The 19,918-nt window shown below is 40.2% G+C and overlaps 1 protein-coding gene and 1 pseudogene across 2 annotated transcripts in view; both read right to left on the bottom strand.

The window, feature by feature from the left end:
- The window catches only part of RNF11 (ring finger protein 11), a 45,901-nt gene that overhangs the window by 15,322 nt on the left and 10,661 nt on the right, over positions 1–19,918 (bottom strand). The window lies entirely within an intron of this gene.
- LOC307103046 (large ribosomal subunit protein eL22-like) lies at positions 6,579–12,560 on the bottom strand (annotated as a pseudogene). The gene has a single exon. The product of its transcript is annotated as a large ribosomal subunit protein eL22-like (transcript).

The following is a 19,918-nucleotide window of genomic DNA, read 5'->3' as shown; positions in this document are numbered from 1 at the left end:
ACCGCTTGCTATTACATGTGCTGACCAGCAGGGGTGGCACAGAATGTGGCAGCAGATGCGCTGCTGGCCCCAATGGGCCCTGATGAAAGTAGGACCATGGCAGGATGGTGGAGCAGGTGAGTGGGCGGCGCCAGGCCAAAGTGGGTGCGAGCGGGGACCAATTGCCCCACAGATGGTGACCAGCGGTGGCAGCAGGGAGCGGGGCCGCCACCCGGCTCCCAGGCGCTGAGGGAGCCAGGCGGGGGCCCAATGACTCAGGTGGAGGGGGCGTGTGGGGGCCCAGGGCCCAGAGGTCAGCTGGGACCTGCTCTTCCATGCCAGACGCTCATGCTTCAATCGCCAGCCAGGCCTAGGGACTGCACCCATGCAAGAATTTCGTACACTGGGCCTCTATTATATTCACATCAGGATTTTGTAAACATGCTATAAAAAACTGCTAATGATTTGGATTAAGCCACAATAAACCAAAAAGGGAAACTTGATAAAAATTATAACCAAGTCCTAGCTGGTTTGGCTCAGTGGATAGAGCGTCGGCCTGCAAACAGAAGGGTCCCAGGTTCAATTCCGGTCAAGGGCACATGCCTGGTTTGCGGGCTCAGTCCAACATGCAGGACACAGCCAATCAATGATTTCCTCTCATCATTGATGTTTCTACCTCTCTCTTCCTCTCTGAAATCAATAAAAACATTTTTTAAAAAGTTATAACCAAGATTCTTTCTCCAAGTGACAATACCTGGTTTGTTGCCTCTGTCAAATTTTTACCTATCTATCCCACAGGAACTTCAAGATGCCTAAAACCAAACTAATTATCTCTTCCTACTTCCACAATTCTTCTCAAACTCAGAATATCTATGCCCTGCCCTGGTTGGTGTGTTCAGTGGTTAGACCAAGCATGTCAAACTTGTGGCCCAAGGGCCGCATATAGCCCACAACAAATATTTTTGCAGCCCAGCCAATATAATGGTATGTAAGAAACGTTTTAATAAAAATTTCGTAACTTAATTTTTACAATATCCTGTTACACATAATCTATATATATACATAAAAGCCTAAGCAACCTTTATGACAGAATGACCAGAACGACTGGTCGTTATGATGCGCACTGACCACCACAGGGCAGACACTCAAAGCAGGAGCTGCCCCCTGGTGGTCAGTGCACTCCCATAGCGGGAGCGCCGTCAGCCAGAATTCAGGCTCACAGCTGGTGAGCACAGCGGTGGCGGCAAGAGCCTCTCTCACCTCCGCGGCTCCGTGGCAGTACTAAGGAGTGGCAAGTGCAGCTTCTGGCTGAGTGGCGAGAGCGCGGCAAAAGAGTGGTGAGAGCACCAAGTGCAGAGCCGGGCAGTGCCCGGCCCAGCTTGGGCTCCTCCCTGATCGCCTGCCGCTTCGTGCACTGCTACATCCCTCGGGGGATGGTCCGACTGCCGGTCTGGCCTGTAGGGATTGGGCCTAAACTGGCAGTTGGACATCCCCCGAGGGGTCCTAGATTGTGAGAGGGCGCAGGCCAGGATGGGGGAAACCCCCCAGCCCCCATGCACGAATCCATTCACCGGGCCGGCCTCTAGTTTATTTTAGCAGCTGATTGCTACATCATTAGTCTTGTACTGACTTGTTTGGTTTGCGCAACAGGAAATACTTTGCTTTTGGAGAACAATAAAAATAGGTTTATTTGCGTTACGCTTATTATTTTGTGCGGTTGTTCAGTGTCTGGTAAGTTAATGTTCAAGAAAAAAATATTAATTTTTATTAAAATGTTCTATTATTTTATGTTAACGATTACTCATTTATTTCAGCCCTTTGTATTCAGCATGTCTCTATCAAAATAAACCTACGTTTCTATGAAAATTTAAGCTTTTGTTTTTTTTTGCGGCCCACATAAACTTAAACCTTGTTTATCTGGCCCATGTCAGCCTTTGAGTTTGACATGCTTGGATCAGACCATCGGCCAGGGAATTGACGAGTCACAGGTTCAGTTCCTGGTCAAGGGCATGTACCTGGGTTGTGGGTTCGCTCCCTGTCCCTGGTCAGGGCATGTGCGGGAGGCAACTGGTTGATGTGTTTCTCATATAGATATTCCATTCTCCCACCTCTTTTCCTCTCCCTCCCTTCTACTCTCTCTGAAAAGCAATGGAAAAAATATCCTCAGGTGAGGATTAACAAAAAGAAAAAAGAAAAAGGAATATTTATGCCCACTATCTAGGTTAATGATAGAAAATTATAGTGGAAAGAACATAGACATTTCATGGAATTTTAGCCCTTGTACTAATCAGGTATGCAAGCATAATACTTCTAAGCATAAGGTCCTCATCAGAAAACTGAAGAGAATACCTATCTTCAAAGTGTATTATAATGTACTAGAGGCCCGGTGCACGAAATTCGTGCGGGGGGGGGGTGGGGGGACAGGTCCCCTCAGCCCAGCCTGCACCCTCTCCAATCTGGGACCACTCGGGGGATGTCTGACTGCCGATTTAGGCCCGATCCCGGGGATTGGGCCTAAACCGGCAGTTGGACATCCCTCTCACAATCCTGGACTGCTGGCTCCTAATCGCTTATTTGCCTGCCTGCCTGATCGCCAACTGCTCCCCCTCACTGCCTCTGCGTGCCAGCCTGATCACCCCTAACTGCCCCCTCCCTGCCGGCCTGGTTGCTCCTAACTCCCCCCACCACGTTGGCCTGGTCACCCCTTTCTGCCCCCTCTGCCAGCCTGGTCACCACTAACTGCCCCCCCCTCTGCCAGCCTTGTCGCCCCTAACTGCCCCCACCTCCCGCCGGCCTGGTCGACCCACGCAGCCTGCTGTTCAGTCGTTTGGTCGTCCCTTACTACCCCCCCTGCCAGCCTGGTTGCCCCATGCAGCCTGTTGTTCAGTCATTTGGTCGTCCCTCACTAACCCCCCTGCTGGCCTGGTCATAGGTAGCCATCTTGTGAGGGCATGAGGGTCAATTTGCATATTACCTCTTTATTATATTGGATAACTAAGAAAATGTAACTCAAGTACCTACCAAGAGAGGGGCTCAATATCTGGGCCTTCCTCTAATGACATCACTAGTCATCCAAGGTAGACATCCTTCCTAATTCATCATTCTTCTCTCCTTCCCTTTATCCCTATCAACTACTTAAATGTCTAAATTGAAACATTTTCCCCTCCTTAATGCTTCCTTTAATTATCCATGCAAACAACAAAACCAAACAAGACAATCCAAGGAAAAGCATTTACCTTAAAGAAAATGAATAATTTAAAATTAAAATGTGTGTTAGGAAAAGAAATGCAGCAGCGTGGAAGGGGTAGAACAAAAAAGAAACAAAGGATTCCAAAATATGCTGAGGCAGAGTAAAGGAAAAAGACAGGGTCAGTCACACAAAAAAAGCAAGGTCTGCCCTCATGAGAAAAATCTCTGAAGCATTCCAGTTGCTTGTTAATATATAATGAAGCACCTATAAAAGGATGGATGTTGTGAAAAATATAATGGGCCCCAATCCTAGGGAGTTTACAAGCCAAGAAAGAAACAGATCAAAGTGTTAACGTGTCTATCTGAAGGGTACTGCATTACAAGTTGGACTGAATTTACGGAATATGATATAATTTCAGAAACTAAAACAATGCAGTGGGGGAAGTGCCTAAATAATGTGCTGAGGCTGGAAATAGTACAAGTCTGGTTTGTGGTAAAGGAAAAATAAAGTCACTGCTAAAGAATGCAGCTTGTCACCAAAAGCTGTATCCTTTCCTCCAGTAAGAACTAAGAGTAAGCTTTTCTGATTTTTTCCTTACAGCCTTACAAGTGGCTGTTGGCACCACCCCCTCTCCAGCTGCAGTCTCCCACTGGGAATGTTTTCTCTGAATTTTGCCAGACTGAAACTCAAGGCCATAAAATGGAGAATTTGGAATAGATGGTCTCAATGCACATTCAAACTGCTGTTCAATGATTCTTGACCAAGAAACCTCCAAACCAACCAACTATCCAACCAAAAAACCCAAAGATTAGCATTAATGCAGTTCCTGAACTATAAAGGATAATTTTACCATAAATTATACACAGCCCTAGCCGGCTTGGCTCAGTGGATAGAGAGTCAGTCTGCGGAATGAGGGGTCCGAGGTTTAATTCTGGCCAAGGGCAGGCACACGCCTGGGTTGCAGGCTCTATCCCCAGTAGGGGGCGTGTAGGAGGCAGCCGATTGATGATTCTCTCTCATCATTGATGTTTCTATCTCTTTCTCCTTCTCCCTTCCTCTCTGAAATCAATAAAAAGAAATATAAAAAAATTATACAATCATACATTTAGAGGGGGAAAGAGTTAGCATCCCATCCATGATACTGACAAATGATATGATGTTATATTTAATGAGAAAATATACAAACCAGAGTGATCTGCATGGAAAAATACACTGCTTCCAGGGAAGTAGTTCGGCATTCGTTTGCTTATTTTTTAAAGAAATGAAAAAGTTGGCTTCTTTCATTCGTTACATAAATATTCACTGACTACTTATCACACAGGGTTATAAACAGTATCCTAATTAGAGAAAGGTTGGTAGGCATTATCACCACAGGCACTCAGCATTAGCAAGTCATTAGATAAGCTTATTCATCTATCTAAATATCAAAACAACTGAAATCAAGGTAACATTTTGAGCCCAGGCACAAACTATAGTATTTCTTGAACACCCAATCACATTTCAGATACTGTTTTAGGCAAAGGAGATATTGACCAAGACAGATAAGGTCTTTATGAAGCTTAAATCCCTTATCGTAGGGGATAGAGAAATAGTAAGCAAAAAGAAGATACTACCTCACCCACAGGTCCTACTATTCCTAAACTGCCCATGATCTGGCAACTTCTGGGACAGGCATAGTAGTATATTCTAGTTGACACACAGGGTAGCCAACATTTGATAACGTGCACCTCCTGACTGGTGAAGAGAGACTGAACTATTTAGATTCTTCTTTTAGAATTAGGACTGGAAAACTGAATCACAATTGACCTGAATCACAGCAAATAAGAGGTATGTGTAAACTGAGGTTATGAGGAAACTGATAGTATAAAAGATAGATTAGAAATGCTGAGTGAAGCAGAAATTAGGAGAGCCCACAAATGAAAAAGCCTGAAGCCCTTTGGTAAGAGAGATGGGTATTGGTTCCTTGAAAGCTTTCTGGTTCTAATCATTAAAATAAGCACCTCGGAATTAATTTTGTCTAAGACAAGAGTCTCCTCAGCACCACCACCATTTTATCCCCTAAGTTAGACTGCCTTTTCCTTCTCACCAAGCAAACTAGCTTCCAGATGGGAAATAGCACCCACTTACTGAAAAAGAACTGCTTACCAGTGCACTGGGCAGATCTCCAGGGTAGTTGTAGACCAAGAAATATTACTTGGACTAAATATATGAGTTATTTTTTTGTTACAGCCAAAAAACACTGGAATTTTCTCATTTAAGCATCCTATCTTTGAATTTTATCAGCTCAAAGAATAAGAATATGCATTTCATAATTTGTCTTTCATCCTTAAACGGAAGATGCAAAAATAATATTCTTTCTTAAAAGCTAAAAGCAATAAGCCCAAGAATCTTTGCAAAACCTATCATCAGAGTCAGGATATATGTACCTTTAAGCAGTTAAAAGATGTAAGCTTAAAAAAAGTGTATTAATTCCAAAAAGAATATGTCTGTAGCAGCCAAGGTTTGGCTTTGAAACTCAGGAAGTCTGGTATTACATTTACTGCATTAAGTTCTCTAACAGATAACCTCCCCCTCTTTTTTTTTTTTTTAAGTTATTTTTTGAAGGGCCAGGGCTAACATCACCAATAAATATTAATTTCTTCCAAAGACTGTTGAACTTAGGTTGAATTTTGCAAAGTAACTCTTTAGGAAGTATATTTCTTGGGTTCTAACAATTTTTGAAGCTAAATGGAAAACCATTTCAGCCCAGTAAATGTACATACCAACTAAAATTTACATTCTGATTGCAAAAAGCATTGACCAGTTTTAAAAAATACATCTCATCATTGAGGAAATATGATATCACTATAAGGCAAAATGCCTACATCTACACTATCAAAAGAGAAAGATGCAAATTGGCCATACCTTCACGATACCCACCAGCCAATCAGGAGTGAGTATGCAAATTAACCCAACAAAGATGGCAGGCTAATTGGCATACACAGGTGCCGAGCAGCCGGGGGCGGGATGCTTGCGTCGTCGCCATGGCGATGACGCAGGTGTCCTGCACTGCCCCAGCCACTCTGGGCCTCTGGGCAGCTTTGGAAGGCAGAAAGGCGGCTCCAGCCGGAGCGAAGGCGGTGCCGGCAGCCAGGGAAGGAAGGCCCATTCTTGCACGAATCTTCGTGCATCGGGCCTCTAGTTTAATATAATACCTTTATTGAGATACAATTCACACAATATAATTAACCCATTTAAAGTATACAATTGAATGACTTTTAGTATGTTAAAAGTTATGTAACCATTAGCACAATTTTAGAACATTTTCATCATACCCAAAAGAAACCCCATATACCTATTAGAGTCATTCCCCATTCAGCCCCCCGCCCTACAAATTCCCTAGCCTAACCATTCATCAGTTGATGGACATTTGAACTGTTTCCACTTCATGGCTATTATAAATATACTACTGTGAGCATCTGTGTAAAAGTTTCTATGTGAACATGTTTTCATTTCTCTTGGATATGCTTTTATAGAGAGGCAAGTTTGGATTCCTAAGACACTTTGTTTAAAATTCGGGACATACAAAATATTTTAAATTATTTCACAATCTTATCTTTTTGGCTCTGCATCATGAAATATTTTCTAAACTGCAAGTCAAGACCTACCTGTGGATTGTGAAATCAGTTTTAGAGGCTTATAGCTAGGAGCTTTTAAAAATATAAAATAGAATATACAGAATATATAATAAAGGTCAATACTGTTTTATAAAACTTGTTTCCAGTTTTATAAACTGAAGCATGGTGTGAATGTATTTTTTTATTGTGAGTTTTTAAAAAAATGTTTGCAAGCCCAAAGTCTTAGCAATTTTTTTTCATTTTTGAAATTTATTGTTGAAAGTATTATAGAAGTTCCCTTTATTGTTTAATGTATTACATATGTTTCCCTTTTCCCCCTTAACAATTTTTTTGAGATTGATACAAAATTTTTTCATCTATGACAAAGAAATTATACTTCAAGTTAATTTTCTATATAGATTTCAGAATTTCAGTCATTTTTAAATGGTCCTATTTCATGCTATCTAATCTTAAATGAAGTCTGACAATTTACCTAATAGTGTTGCAACAGCAAAATTCAACTGAATTCTTATACCGAACACCTTTATCAGAACTCTGTGGCTCAAACCCCAAAGGCTTTGCGGTTTCTGGCAGCAGTGATATGAACTCATGACCTGCAATTCAGAGACTTCCTCTTAGGAATTCTTAACCTTCTTTGTGGCACAAAAACCTATGGCAATCTGATGAAATTTATGGACCCTTCTTAGATATTGTTTTTGAATGAATACGTAGGATTACCAAAGAAATCAGTTATACTGAAATGCAGTTTCTATCCCTGGTCCTATAGGGATCTATGAATCTAAGGGTTATGTATCCACCAATCTAAAGATTACATTGAGCTTAAAAACTTAGATCTCTTTTTTTTTTTCTTTCTTTCTTGGTTCCCAAGTTTTATTCAAGAATTCTTACAAAATTTGCCAGGTAAATGAGCTTTAATCCTCATCTTCCTCCTCTTCTTCATCCTGGTATATACAGAAGTAACGCAATTCGTAACTCTCTTTGCTGTTAGCAACTACACGCAACCAGTCACATAGATTATTCTTCTCAAATATTTTTTGGTGAGATATTTCAAATACCTTTTGGAAAAAGGCCACTCAGACGTTACAGTGATCTTACTCTTGTTCCTTTCAATGGTTACAACCCCTCCGCTGAGATTCCCAGCTTTTCAATTCACTTTAATTCTCTCATGAAGAAACTGCTCAAAGTTGGCAGCGTCCATGATTCCATCTTCTACGGGGTGGGTGCAGTCAAGGGTAAACTTTAGAACCTGCTTCTTTTTTTTGCCCCTCTTCGCCACGAGCTTTTTCACAGGAGCCATGGTGGCCTCAGAGGCAGAAAGGCAGAACTTAGATCTTATAAGGAACCCTAACTAATTAAAGCATGTTTTACAAAATAAATAAAAAGCATCTTGAGAAACAAAATCTAGGGATGAGAGGAAATTCCAGATAATGAAACAGTGGGGAAGAGGAGGTGTATGTGAAAAATGAAACACTGATAAGCTTATCTCAATATTAAAGAAGGTTTCTTTCCTTTATCTTTTCTACTCTCATATGCATGTGGATAACCTGCTAAAATTGACTTTATTTACTTAAACAAAATTGTGCCAAGGAAACTTTAAAAACACATCTTTTAAACTTAAAAACAACAAGGTGCCCTTGTATGAAATCCCCAAATAGTTTATTCACAAACAAAAAGCTTCTTTACTCATAGGCACTGCCTTTTGGGATCTTTCTATTGGCAGCTCCTAGGAAATTTGACAAACTTGGTTATCTGATTTTTCCAATATGCAGAATTTTAAGAGAGGTACTATAAGGGCAGACACATTGATAGTAGCCGAAGAACCATCTGAGAGTGGGAAAAAAACAATGAGAATAAAATGATTAAAACCAAGTAAAAGAATTAAAAGCAGAATTTACTTCACCCAATAACACAAATAGTCCTACATAATTCAAGACTCTAGAGGTGCCACTGTATTACTTCCAGAGTATAATAACTAACCTAGCAATTATGAAGCAATAAAAATGAGATGAAAATTTGTTCAGAAGTCAACATTTCAGTGATTTATGGGAGAAGAAGTGAGAATGGAAAATGAGTGTTGTGAAGTTTGAAAAAGGACCCAGTTGAAAATCAGTCTTACTGATTACCAAAGTAGTATATTGGAACAAAAAATGTTGACAACGGTGTTGTAAAATTTTATAGTATCTTTTTTATTGTTTTTTTTTAATCTGAAATAAATCCTTTTTAAACTGGAAAATTTCACTTAAATCTAATTGCAGTTGTACTTTCTATAACTAGATCCATTAGATTCTCTATGTGATTTTAATACCCCATCTTCCTTATTTACTTTTTTTGTTTTGTTAATCTTCACCCAAGAATATTTTTTCCACTGATTTAAAAAAAAAATCTTTATTGTTGAGAGTATTACAGATGTCCCCCTTTTTCCCCTCCATTGCCTACCTCAATTGGTTCCCACTCCACCCCAAGCCTTCACCACCCTATTGTCTGTGTCCACAGGTAATGCACATATGCATGTAAGTTCTTTGATTAATCTTTTCCTGTGTCCCTCACCCCCTTTCCCTCTGAGATTCATCACTCTGCCCCATGGTCCCATGCCTCTGGTTCTATTTTATTCATCAGTTTAATTTGTTCATTACATTTCTTATTCATTTATTTTAATTTTTAGATTCAACTATTTATATATATTTATTGCCATTTTATTGTTCATATTTTTTGCCTTTCTTCTTCTTCTTCTTACTAATTGTTTTTCTCTTGCTGCTTTTAAGATTCTCTGTCTTTAACCTTTGGCATTTTAATTATGAAGTGTCTTGGTATGGGCCTCTTTGGGTTCCTCTTGTTTGGGACTCTCTGCACTTCCTAGATTTGTAAGTCTATTTCATTCACCAGGTAGGGGAAGTTTTCCTTCAAATAGATTTTTAATATCTTGCTCTCTTCTCCTTCTGACACCCCCATAATGTGAACGCTGGTACACTTGAAGTTGTCCCAGAGGCTCCTTACACTATCTTCACATTTTTGGATTATTTTTTTCTTTTTGCTCTTCTGATTGGGTGTTTTTTGCTTCCTTACATTCCAAATCGCTGATTTGATTCTCGAAATCCTCTACTCTACTGTTGAATCCCTGTAAATTATTCTTTCAGTTATTGTATACTTAATTTCTGAATGGTCCTTTTTCATGTCTTTGAAGTTCTCCCTAAGATCCTTGAAAATCTCACTAAGTCCCTTGACACTCTCATTAAGATCCTTGAACTCTGTATCTAGTAGTTTGCTTGCTTCCATTTCATTTAGTTCTTTTTCTGGAGATTTCTTCTGTTTTTTCATTTGTGACCTGTTTTTTTGTCGCCACATTTTGGCTGCTTCCCTGTGTTTGTTTCTATGTATTAGGTAGAGCTGCTGTGTCTCCTGGAATTCGTAGAGTGGCCTTGTGTAGTAGGTGTCCTGTAGGGCCCAGTGGCTCAGCCTCCCCAGTCACCTGAGCTGGACACTCTAGGTGTGCCCCTGTTTGGGCTGTGTGCCCTGTCTTGTAGTTGAGCCTTGATTGCTGTTGGTGTCACTGGGAGGAATTTTCCTCCAGGCCAATTGGCTGTGAGTACCAGCTGTGATTACAATGGAAGAACTGCTTGCTGTACAGGAGATACGTCTCTGGAACAGGACTTGCTTCAGTGGGGCTTTGGTGCTTACTGAGTCTGTCCCTTGAATGTGTTGCTGGTAGACGTGTAAAGTTGTAATCTGATATGGTCTGAAACTGTCCACCAGGTGCACTAGCTCTGGGGCCTCCATGTAGGTGCAAAGTCAGCCACCGCCTGGGGCCACCTGGCAGGAGCCACAGAGTGACCTGCAGCTGACCACCACTTGTGTTGGGTCCAAAAGTGCCCAGGTGAGGCCAAGCTGTCTTGGGCCTCTTATTGATAGGTTTGGGGCATGCTGATGCCAGCTGCTGCTTGCTTGAGAGATTTTAGGAAAGCCTGAAGCCTGAGCCAGAACAGGCCATTCATATGGAAAAGCCCCTGCAAACAGCTTGGGTAGGGCTGCAAATTGGATGGGGCAGGATCTCAGGGAATCATCAGGGTGGAGCAAAGAGTGTGGGCCATGCTGATGGAAACTCAGATATGGCTGCTAGTCAGTTCTGTGATGGGGGAGGTCCCAGCATAGGAACAATGACCCCTGCAAGCACCCCTGTCTGGGAGAAAGCTTCCCCAAGTGCTTGCTCCTACGCCAGACAATCCAATTCCTCCCCATATATCCCTGGCTCTCCCTAACCCGTTGCCCCAGTGCTGGAGCTCAGAGGGAACAAGTCTGTGTAAGTTGGTGTGCCGGCCCTTTAAGAGGAACTGCCTGGATCTCCAGTAGCCTCTATGTCACTCAGCCTTAATCCCCACTGGTTTTTATAGCCCAAAGTTATAGGCACTTCTCTTCCCAGCTCTGGAACCCTGGGGTGGGGTTCTGGTGTGGGGCTGAGACCCCTTGCTCCTCACAAGAGGTTTCCGTAGCTGAGATATCCCTCCCAATTGGAAAAGCACCACACATGGGTGTTGGACCAGACAGTTCCAAGCCTCCGCCCCCTCCTACCAGTATCCTTGTGCTTTCTTCTTTACTTCTCTAGTTGTAGGACTTCCAGCCAGCCAGATTTCAGGTGGTCCTGAATGATGGTTGTTCTATATTTTAGTTGTAATTCTGATGTGGTTGTGGGAGGCAGGGAGTAGTGGCACTTATCTACGCCGTCATCTTGGTTCTCTCAAGCTCCATTGATTTTTAGAGAGAATGGAAGGGAGGGGTAGAGACAGAGAAACATACATCTAATGGTTGCCTCCTGCACTGGCGCCGGGGATCGAGCCTGCAATCCAGGTCCATGCCCTTGATTGGAATTGAACCCTTGACCCTTCATTCCTCCAGCCAATGCTCTATCCACTGAGCAAAACCAGCTAGGGCCTTTTTTACTTTTTAAGAGTCTTGTTTTTTGGATATCTTTGCTCCTCCATTACCCTATTGCTTTGGAGCTCTCTTAGCTCTAAATCTACTACTGTTACTTTCTACATTTTTAACCTTTTGCACTCGGATGTTGAGTGTGACTCGACACGGTTAGCATCGGTAGCAGGAATCGAGAAAAAAGCAAGCGAGTGCAAAGGGTTAAAAACTATTACAGTAAGAGGCAAGAACCTAGGATACAAATTACCAGTGGAGATAATGCTAAATAAAATACATGCACACCATACAGTAAGTGCCCACTTAATGTCGCTAACGGGTTCTAGGAAGCTGCAACTTTAAATAAAACGTTAGTATAAAGAAACCAATTTTACCATAGGCTAATTGATATAAACAATAATTAAGTTCCTATGGTATATTTTTGATCACAAAAACATCACCAAACTTCTAAAATAAAAACCCAAAGCACTTCTAATATTAAACATTGAATAAATATGAGATTTCCATACATTTAAGAAAGATTAATAGAAACAAGTACAATAATTCTTTTCCAATACACTTATTCCAGTTCAGATTCAAGGGTGAACAAAACCCATCCCAGCAACTCAGGGCACAAGGCAGGAACCCATGGGGCAGGATGCCCTTTCATGGCAGGGCCACTCACACATCCCCACACTCACTCATACTAGGACACCTGAGACATACTGATTCACCCAAAGTGCACATCTTTGGATGTGGGAGGAAACCAGAGTACTCGGAGAAAACCACCCAGAAGTGAGAATGTGCCAATTCCACACAGACAGTGGCCCCATCCAGGAATCCTCCCCCCTCCCCACCTTAATGTTATAATGAAACCACATTGATGCCTGCTGGGCCAATTAATTTTAATTAATAGACAGGAATTAGTGCTTTAATATCTATTAATAATAAATATATCATGTTTTATTTTGATTTGGGAAAGAACGGTTAGACAGGAAGCCCTGATCACTTAAGGCGGGGGGGGAGGGGGGGGGGAAGGTTAGAAAACATGGGAACACCAAAAACACACTTTGCTAACTTCAGCATTTTGCTGAGTGGCAGCTCTGCTTGTCTTCAAAAGACAAAATAGATATTATGCACAGGGGTATTTTTGTCAATTTAGCAGAACATTGCTATGCAATATGAAACCTACCATTATATGATTTATGAAATGTTTTTAACCAACCACTTCATTATAAAGAAGTCTCATTACCTCAATATACCACTTGATTCCAATATCCCATTTTCTGACAGATTTTACTCTACTGGAAATGGACTCCCAGGTTCCCATGACTGCCTTTGAGCCAAATCTAGTGTATCATATCTACTTTTATTCTTCTACAATTCCTCTGCCACACTGTGCAATTACAATTACCTCTTCTGTCTAAAACTCAATACTCATAGGATGCCCAGTTCTACTGCAAAGCCTGTTTCTTCATCTATAAGATGGGAATAACAATAATCATATTCACAGAATTATTATGAAAATTAAGAACTTCTCGTTTCTAGTCTGGCCTATAAGGAGTTCACATAAGCCACCACTCCACCATAACCAATTCTAAGATGATGAACAAACTGGAAAATCAACAACTCTACTTGATCAGTCAGAGAAGTGAGGTCACAGTGCAGACTACTGATTCAAAAATTAAAGAGATAGACAGGTGAATAAAGAAAATCACAACTTACTGGAGCAGGAACCATGAGCAAAACCAGCACTGGGATAAGAAAACCTGAATTATAATTGATGGGGGCTCAGAGAGATCAAGTCTGAGTTAAAAACTCCAGGGGGACCTCCTACTTTTTGTAAGTTTTATCCCCAAGAACTCTACCAGTTCCTCACAGTGAATATCAGAGAAAAATTTTCTAGTGCCTCCAAAAGGGGGAGGAGAAAAGGGACCATTTTGACATACACCAGAGCATTCTATTCTAATTAGGCCTGCCCTCAGGAGAAACTATTTTGCCAGCACCAACCTGTTGGGGTTTTTATCAGATGCTAATCTATCTGAGGAAAGGGTAATACTCAAATTCAGCTAGTTCTAACCTTCCATGTGGGGGAAGGGAAATATCCAACGCCATTCACCTTTTGCCATCCTGTCCCACTTAAAGGGGATCATCACACTAATAAATGCTAGGAATTACAAATTAAAGTAAGCAAATAAAAAATACTATTCTATACACCTATTAGAATGGTGAAAATCCAAAATACTGACAACATCAAATGCTATTTAGGATGTGGAACAAGAGGAACTCTCACTCATTGCTGGTGAGAATACAAAATGGCACAGCCACTGTGGAAGATAGCTTGGTGGTTTCTTACAAAACTAAACATAAATATACTCTTACCAAATATGATCCAGCAAGTGTTCCTTGCTTTTTACCCAAAGGAGTTAAAAACTTATGTCCACCCAAAACCCCGCACATAGATGTGTTTAGCAGCTTTATTCCTAACTGCCAAAACCTGGAAGCAACTAAGATGTCCTTTAATAAGTGATTGGAAAAATAAACTATGGTACATCCAGACAATGGTGTTAAAAAGAAATTAGCTATCAAGCAATGAAAAGAAATGGAGGAACTTCAAGTGCATATTTCTAAAGGAACCTTAAATGCATATTACTAAGTGAAATAAGCCAATGTGAAAAGGCTACTTACTGTATGATTCTAATTATATAACATTCTGATAAAGGCAAAATTATAGAGACAGTAAAAGGATCATTGGCTGCCAGGATTAGGGGTAGGGAAAGATGAAAAGGTGGAGCACAGAGGATTTTTAGGTCAAGGAAACTATTTTGCATGATGCTATAATGGTGGAACCATGTCATTACACATTGTCCAAACTCATATTAGTGTACACCACCAAGAGTAAACCCTAATGTAAACTATCAACTTTGGTTGATAATGATGTTTCAATGTAGGTTCATTAAAAAAAAAAAATTCAGCCCTACCCGGTTTGGCTCAGTGGATAGAGCGTCGACCTGCAGACCAAAGGGTCCAGGGTTCGATTCCAGCCAAGGGCAAGGACCTTGATTTTCAGGCTCCTCTCCGGCCCAGGCCCTGGTCGGGGCATGTGAAGGAGACAACCAATCTATGTGTTTCTCTCACATTGATGTTTCTCTCTGTCTTTCCCTCTCTCTTCCACTCTCTCTCTTAAAAAAAAAAAAAAATCAATGGAAAAATATCCTCAGGTGAGGATTAGCAAAACAAAATCAAAAATCAAACGTGGCTCTATCAAAATCCCAGCTAGCTTATTTGCATAAATTGACAACTGATCCTAAAATTTATTATGAAATTACAAAAACTAAGAATAGTGAAAACAATGTTGAATAATAAGAACAAAGTTGGAAGACTCATACTTCCTGAGTTCAAAACTTATTACAAAGCTAGTGTAGTACTAGCATTAAGGATAGATATACAGCCGAAATCGGTTTGGCTCAGTGGATAGAGCGTCGGCCTGCGGACTGAAAGGTCCCAGGTTCGATTCCGGTCAAGGGCTTGTACATTGGTTGCGGGCACATCCCCAGTAGGGGGTGTGCAGGAGGCAGCTGGTCAATGTTTCTCTCTCATCGATGTTTCTAGCTCTCTATCCCTCTCCCTTCCTCTCTGTAAAAAATCAATAAAATATATATATTTTTAAAAAAGGATAGATATACAGATCAATGGAGCAAAATTGAAGAGTCCAGCAATAAACCCTTATACTTACGGACAATTGATTTTGGACAGGAGTGCCAAGACAATGGGAAAAGAATACTCTTTTCAACAAATGGTGCTGTAACAACAGAATAGCCACACACAAAAGAATAAATGTGGGCCTTCCTTACACTATACACAAAAATTCACTCCAAATGGGTCATATACCTAATTGTGTGAACTAAAAATAATTCTTAGAAGAAAACATAGGAATGAACCTTTGTGATCTTAAGCTAAACTTAAGACACAACCACTGAAAGCTAAAGCAACAAAAGAAAAAAATAAATTGGATTTCATCAGAATTCATAACTTTTGTGTTTCAAATAACACCATCAAGAAAGTGAAAAGACAACTCACAAAATGGTAGAAAACTTTTGGAAATCATATATCTGACAAGGGACTAGAATATATAAAGAATTCTTACAACTCAATAATAAAGAGACAACCTGATTAAAAATGGGCACAGGATCTGAACAAACATTCTCCAAAGACGATATACAAATGGCCAACAAGCACATAAAAAGATGCTCAACATGATCAGCCTGTAGGAAAATGCAATCAAAACCACACTGAGATACTTTACTAGTATAGCCACTAGGATGGTTATAATTAAAAAAAATAAGTTTTTGGACAACATGCAGAAATTAGAACCCTTGAGCACTGCTGATGGGTATGTAAAATAGTACAAATGCTTTGGAGAACAGTTTGGCAGTTCCTCAAAAGGTTAAATATGGAATTATATGACACAGCAATTCCACTAGTAGGTGTGTGACCAAGAGAAATGAAAACACATCTATATAAAAACTTGTACACAAATGGTCCTGGCAGCATTCATAAGAGACAAAAAGTAGAAACTCAAATGTTCATCAACTGATGAATAGCTAAACAAAATGAGGCAGATCCATACAATGGAATATTTCACAATAAAAAGGAATGAAGTCTTGACACATACTATGACATAGATGAATCTTGAAAACATTATACTAAGTGAAAGAGGGTAGCCACAAACAAAAAAACACAACACATATTAGTATGCGTATTGGATATATTTCTCATTGAGGAAGTGCAAATTAAGACCACAATGAAGTACTTCTACACACTTACCAAGATGTCTAAAATAAGAACTACAAACCTGATGAGGTAGCTCAGTTGGTTAGAACATCGTCCCAATACATCAAGGTTGTGGGTTTGATCCCAGGCAAGGCACATACAAGAATCAACCAATAAATGCATAAATAAGTGAAACAACAACAAGCTGATGTTTCTCTCTCTCATAAAAAAAATCAATATATAAAAATGAAAATAAAAATAAGACTGACAATACCAGTTGCTGGTAAGGATATAGTGCAAATAGAATTCTTACACATTGCTGATAGGATTGTAAATTGGTGAAACCACTTTGGAAAACTACTTAGAAACTTATTTTGAAATGCATCAAAAACCAGAATGGATTGATAGAGGGATGGATATGTGTTAAAACAAATATGGCAAAATGTTAACTGCAGAATCTGAGTGGTGGGAATATGGGTGTCCAAACAATTCTGTCGACTTCTCTGTATTTTGAAAAGTACTGTAATAAAATGTTGTGGGAAAAACTAAACATATACCTACCCCATTAGAAAGCAATTCCACTCCTGGATATATAATATACTCAAAATAATCAGGTGCTTATATACATTATGTACATAAAAAGAATGGTCACAACAGATTTATGCAGCCAAAAATTAACACAACTCAAATATACATCAATAATAGAATTAATAAAAATATATATTTATACAATTGAATACTATACAGCAATAAAAATAGTATGAACTATTATCACATACATATTAAGAACACAAAAAAAATTCACAATGCTGTACAAATTATTCTATTTAACTTTAAAACTAGGCAAAACACAATTATGGTTATTAAGAGGTCAAAAGAGTGGTTACCTTTAGGAAAGAGGTATTGACTGTTGGATGGGGTATAAGGGAGTCTTTTGGGGGTGGTGGAAATAGGCTCTATCTTCATAGTGGTTCTAATATGTAAAAGTACACTACACTATTAAGATACTATTAAAGAAATACTGCTTATTGTATATAAACAATAAAAAGGTTTACACAAATATATACAGGGTTGGCAAAAGCAGGTTTACAATTGTGAGTATGCAAAACAGTGTACTATATTATTATTTATTATTGTAGTGTTTATTTGTATTACAACTGAAAACCTACTTTTGCCCACCCTTGTATATTATACTCTAACTGCATAAGATTATAGAATTCATGATCACCATCTACTCATTATTTTTTTGGCTCCAAGTTACCCTACTCATAGTTTAATAAGGGCAGCTCTTTTGCTTTTATTCTTTTTTTGTTTGTTTGATTTTTTGTTACTCTTCACATTTTTCCACTGATCTTTAGAGGATATTTTTTCCATTGATTTTTAGAGAGAGTGGAAGGGAGGGAGGGGGAGAGAAAGAGAGAGAGAGAAACTTCGAGGTGAGAGAGATCTCACATCAATTGATTGCCTCCCACATCCCCCTAACCAGGGCTGGGGATCAAACCTGAAATCCAGGTATGTGCCCTTGACCAGGAATTGAACCCATGACCCTTCTGTGCTCAGGCAAACACTCTAACCACTGACACCAGCCAGGGCTGCTTTTATTCCTTTTTTACACTGATGTTCACATAAGACTTCATTTAAAGTCTTCAGAACCTAAAAAGTAAGTTTGTGATTCACTGTCATATCACAAATTGATCCTTCAACTTCAAAGTTTACATCAAATACATAATACTTGATTATACTATTTCACAATAAACTATAATAAAATGCTTCATGTATAAGCATTAATTTTGGCCCCTTAACTAATATGGTAGCTTTCTTAGGAGTAAAGGATTCATTTCTCCTTTCCCCTGGGTGCCTAACATACTTGGTGACAGAAAATAGGTATCAAGAGTCCTGCTTTTTATCCTTTAAAGCCTTGCAACTCAGTTTATGGTAAATTGCTTCTTTCCTGTCCCCGCCCCCAACAAATCAAAGAATTAAATTGTTATACAAAATTATATGTAATTTTAACTAGTTGGGTCAGTTATAAAAGTCTCACTCTTCTTCTTTTTTTTTTCTTCAATATATTTGTTTTGATTTCAGAGAGGAAGGAGAGGGAGAGAGAGAGAAACATCAATGATAAGAGGAAATCATTGATTGGCTGTCTCCTGCACTGGAATCAAATATGGGACCCTTCAGCCTGAAGGCTGATACTCCAGCCACCAAGCCAAACCAGGTAGGGCAAAAGTCTCACTCTTCTTAAAGCCATTCAGCTTCGTAAGAAATTCAGAAAATTTTAATAAATTTAAAAATAAATATATCTGGAGGATTGCTTTATTTCCCACACTTTAAGATCTCTTAGTTATCTTTCGGTATGCTCTCTGGATTAAGTAACAAGATAATTACTCAACTGGCCCCTGGAAGCACACTCCAGGTTGGCTATTTAATTAAAAAATAGGTATATATGTATTCACATTAAATTAAATTCAAAGTATTTTTTTTTAATCCTCACTCAAGGATATGTTGTTGTTTTATTAATTTTAGAGAGAGGAAGGGAGAGAAGGAGGGAGGAAGGGAGGAAGAGAAAGAGAGAGAGATATCAATCAGTTCCTCCTGTATGTATCCCAACTGGGGAAGGAATCTGAAACCTAGGTATGTGCCCTGACCAGGAACTGGACACGCAACCTTTTGGTATAGGGGACAACATTCCAACTAACTGAGCCATGTGGCCAGGGCTGAACTCAAAGTATTCATAATCAGCTAAAACAAAGGAACTCTTCTAAGTCTTCAAAAGCAACATAAAGCCAAACTGAATGTCAAAATCAAAAGGTCAAGCAGATTCTCCAAGAGCAGAAAATATATTTAGTTCTCCCTTATCACTTTACTTCTCAAATGCATATAGCAATCTCTTCTGCCATTAAAAACACACACTTTGGCTGTCTGTAAGCCGGCTGTTCCTTACATCTTTCACTCACATTTCCACTTTCTGTGAGTCTTTAGTATCTTTACCACATCACTCTTAACATATAAAACCCTAATATGCAAATAGATCAAATGGCAGAACAACTGAACAACTGGTCACTATGACGTGCGCTGACCACCAGGGGGCGCACACGGAATATGGTGGGCATCAGTAGCAGGCGGCAGAGCGCGGAACATGGCAGGCGTTGGCCGAGGCAGGAAAGTGAAGGTGAGCAAGGGCACCAGACCAAGGCGCCCGGGGCGCTGGTTGCTGTCATTGGGAGGAGCCTCTGGTGGTTACTGAAAATTCTTTGCTCCCATGCACTGTGGTCCCACCCGGCGCTCAAACCTGCTGCTGGCGCTGGAGCCACCACTTGCACCATCTGCTGGCGCTGGAGCCACCACTTGCACCATCTGCTGGCGACCAGTGCCGGCCCCGATCTCGCTCAGCACCGTTAGCAGGTGCAAGCTGAGGCTGCCGGCCCCAATCGCCCCTCAGGGCTTCTCCACCTCCCCCTGC

This window comes from Cnephaeus nilssonii (genome assembly GCF_951640355.1).
Source record: "Cnephaeus nilssonii genome assembly, chromosome: 7".
Lineage (NCBI taxonomy): Eukaryota > Metazoa > Chordata > Mammalia > Chiroptera > Vespertilionidae > Cnephaeus > Cnephaeus nilssonii.
Note: the sequence above shows the minus strand (reverse complement) of the source record. Positions and strands in the feature narration are given on the sequence as shown.